Source organism: Oryx dammah, unplaced genomic scaffold, assembly GCF_014754425.2.
Source record: "Oryx dammah isolate SB20612 unplaced genomic scaffold, SCBI_Odam_1.1 HiC_scaffold_20, whole genome shotgun sequence".
In the NCBI taxonomy this organism is placed as follows: Eukaryota; Metazoa; Chordata; class Mammalia; order Artiodactyla; family Bovidae; genus Oryx; species Oryx dammah.
Window position 1 is genome coordinate 70863487 of NW_024070204.1, and position 3431 is coordinate 70866917.

At 46.7% G+C, this 3431-nt stretch overlaps 1 pseudogene; it reads right to left on the reverse strand.

Annotated features, from left to right (window-relative positions):
• Positions 1–1994: 1994 nt before the first annotated feature.
• Positions 1995–3062, reverse strand: LOC120879704 (annotated as a pseudogene).
• Between the last annotated feature and the right edge of the window lie 369 nt (positions 3063–3431).

Genomic DNA, 3431 nt, shown 5'->3' on the forward strand with positions numbered 1-3431 from the left:
GTCCTTTGTTGGCAAAGTAATGTCTCTGCTTTTTAATATGCTGTCTAGTTTTGTCATAGTTTTTCTTCCAAGAAGCAAGCATCTTTTAATTTCATGCGTGCAGTCACCATTTGCAGTGATTTTGGAGCCCAAGAAAGTAAATAGATGGCAAATAGATGGGAAGTGACGTGACCAGATGCCATGATCTTTGTTTTTTGAATGTTGAGTTTTAAGCCAGATTTTTCTTTCTCCTCTTTCACTATCATCAAGAGGCTCTTTAGTTTCTCATTGCTTTCTGCCATAAGGGTGGTGTCATCTGTATATCTGAGGTTATTGATATTTCTCCTGGCAATCTTGATTCCATCTTGTGCTTTATTCTTCTGGCATTTCACATGATGCACTCTGCATGTAAGTAAAATAGGCAAGGTGACAATATACAGCCTTGATGTACTCCTTTCCCAGTTTGGAGCCAGTCCATGTTCCATGTCCCGTTCTAACTGTTGCTTCTTGACCTGCATACAGATTTCTTAGGAGGCAGGTAAGGTAATCTGGATTTTCCACAGTCTGTTGTGATCCATACAGTCAAAGGCTTTAGCGTAGTCAATGAAGCAGAAGTAGATGTTTTTCTGGAATTCTCTTGCTTTTTACATGATCCAGTAGATGTTTGCAGTTTGATCTCTGGTTCCTCTGCCTTTTCTAAATCCAGCTTGAACATCTGGAAGTTCTTGGTTCAGCTTATGTAGTTATAAAAGTCATCAGAGGGGGTGAGTTCATTATGTAATCATAAAGTGAACCAAGAAGACAATCAGTTGAAAACATATATGCAAGTAATTACATGGCTAAATAAATAGAAGATAAATGTAAAAGTGATGAAACTTTCAGACATGAGACTGTCATCATGGTGGGAGATTTCAACACCTCTCTCAAGTATTGCTAGTTGAAGAAAACAGAAAATCAGTGAAATATAGGCTTGAACACCAGGGTGAAGCTGAATTCTGCACCTAGCAATGAGAGAGCACATTATTCTCAAGCACACATGGAACATGTACAAAAGTTGATCATGTATAGGCCATAGCATTAGTCAATAAATTTCACCAGATGGTCAATACTGAAAGAAGATTGATTATATTCTTTGCAGCCAACGATAGAGAAGCTCTATACAACCAGCAAAAACAAGACTGGGAGCTGCCTGTGGCTCAGATCATGAACTCCTTATTGAAAATTCAGACTTTAGTTGAAGAAAGTAGGGAAAACCATTGGACAATTAAGGTATGACCTAAATCAAATTCTTTATGATTATACAATGAAAGTGACAGATTCAAGGGATTAGATCTGATTGAGTGCCAGAAGAACTATGGATGGAGATTCATAACATTGCATAGGAGGTGGAGATCAGAACCATCCCCAAGGAAAAGAAATGCAAAAAGGCAAATGGTTGAGGAGGACTTAGAAACAGCTGAGAAAAGAGAAGCGAAAGGCAAGGGAGAAAAGAAAAGATATACCATCTGAATACACAGTTCCCATGAATAGCAAGGAGAGATAAGAAAGGCTTCTTAAGTGAACAGTGCAAAGGCATAGAGGAAAATAATAGAAAGAGAGAGACTGGAGATCTGTTCCAGAAAATCAGAGATACCAAGGGAACATTTCATGCAAAGATAGGCACAATGAAGAACAGAAGTGGTGTGGACCTAACAGAAACAGAAGATATTAAGAAGAAGTGGCAAGAGTGCACAGAAGAACTGTACAAGAAAAGTTTGTTTTTTTTTTTAAGGTCCCAGGCTTCTTTATTTAAGATCAAAGTGATGAGTGATGTGAGGATTAAAGTCAAGAGCATCACTGAACTTCACCTTCTCTCCAACCAGTTTCCCCAAACTCCCTGCCCCCACACCCATTGTGTTCCCAATTCCTTTCTTAGTGAATGAAAAACTTAATCCCAAAGCCCTGGTACAAACCCCAGGGTTCTCTCTCTAGCTCTCCCCTTCCTCTGCCCCCCATTCCTGGGGTGAGCAGGCACCTCAGTTTGAATGCATAGGAGAACCCAGAGCCGTGACAGACACCGAGGGAAAGCCTCACCCTCAGGGAATGGGACTGAAGAGTACAGCGTAGTGAAATGAGGGTCCCCGTAGCCTGGGGTACCAAAATAGGGCCCTGGCTTCAGAGGAAAGGATATGGGTTCCCCTGCGAAAGGAGCCCCCGCAGCCTCAAAATCCTCGCGTTGGGAGTAGTCACTGCTTGATCGTTTGCCCTTCTGGCGACGGTTGCAGAACCACAGTCGGACCACGTCCTTCTCCAGCCCGAGCTGCTGGGCTATGTGGCTAATTTGCTGCACGGTGGGCTTCGGGCACTGCAGGAACATGCTCTCCAGGTTGCCTCTCACTCGGTTCTCATACTCGTCCGCTTTCTCTTTCGGGCCTGCACAAGGGTCTCTGCTTTGCATATCTCCTGCAGATTCTCGTTGTCAGCTTCCTCCACCCAGTTCTGCAGCAGGGGCCGCAGCTTACACATGTTCTTGAAACAGCTGCAAAGCCTTAGAACGGCAGATAGTCGTTTGGCTGAATACCTTTCCAAAGAGAACCCCCAGGGTGAGCTCCACATCGGCCTGGGTATATCCTAGGGTGATCCTCTTCTGTTTTAGGAGCTTGGCAAATTGTTCAAGGTCTTTCTGAAGAGCTTTGATGTCCTGGGACTCCTCAGGGTTCGGCTCTAGCTTCTCCTTGTCCAGCTTCGCGGCGCCTGCAGGGGCGGCACAGGGGTCCGGGGAGGCCCCCTCAGAGTTGCTCTCCACCCCGGCTCCCGCCTCGCCCTCGGGCTGAGGGGACTCCAGGCCGCCTGGGGGCACCGGCCCCACTCCAACCTGCAGTAGGCCATCTCTCCGCACAAGTCATAGGGCGGGGGGCACGGGGGAAGCCCCCACACCTCGGCGCCGGGCACCACCCCCCGTCCGATCTCCTACCCACCAGGAGGCCCTTGGAAGCTCATCCAGGTCCGAGGATCAACCCAGCCCGGCTCTGGCCCTCCCGGCCCATCGCCTCCACCGCCCAGCGTGGGGAGAAGGCAAAGTCAGAAGCGAGGTGTCCCGCCATGGGGAAGGAAGGCACCCCGAGCCGGGGGCCTAGAAAAACGAGGGATCTCCTAGAGACTCACAAGAAACGTCTTAATAACCCAGATAATCACTCACCTAGAGCCAGACATCCTGGAGTCTGAAGTCAAGTGGGCCTTAGAAGCATTACTATGAAGAAAGCTAGTGGAGGTGATGGAATTCCAGCTGAGCTATTTCAAATCCTAAAAGATGATGCTGTTTAACTGCTGCACTCAATATGTCAACAAATTTAGAAAACTCAGCAGTGGATATAGGACTGGGAAAAGTCAGTTTTCATTCCAATCCCAAAGAAGGGCAATGCCAAAGAATGATCCTCCCAGAGCAGGGATCAAACTCTAGTCCCCTGCGTTGG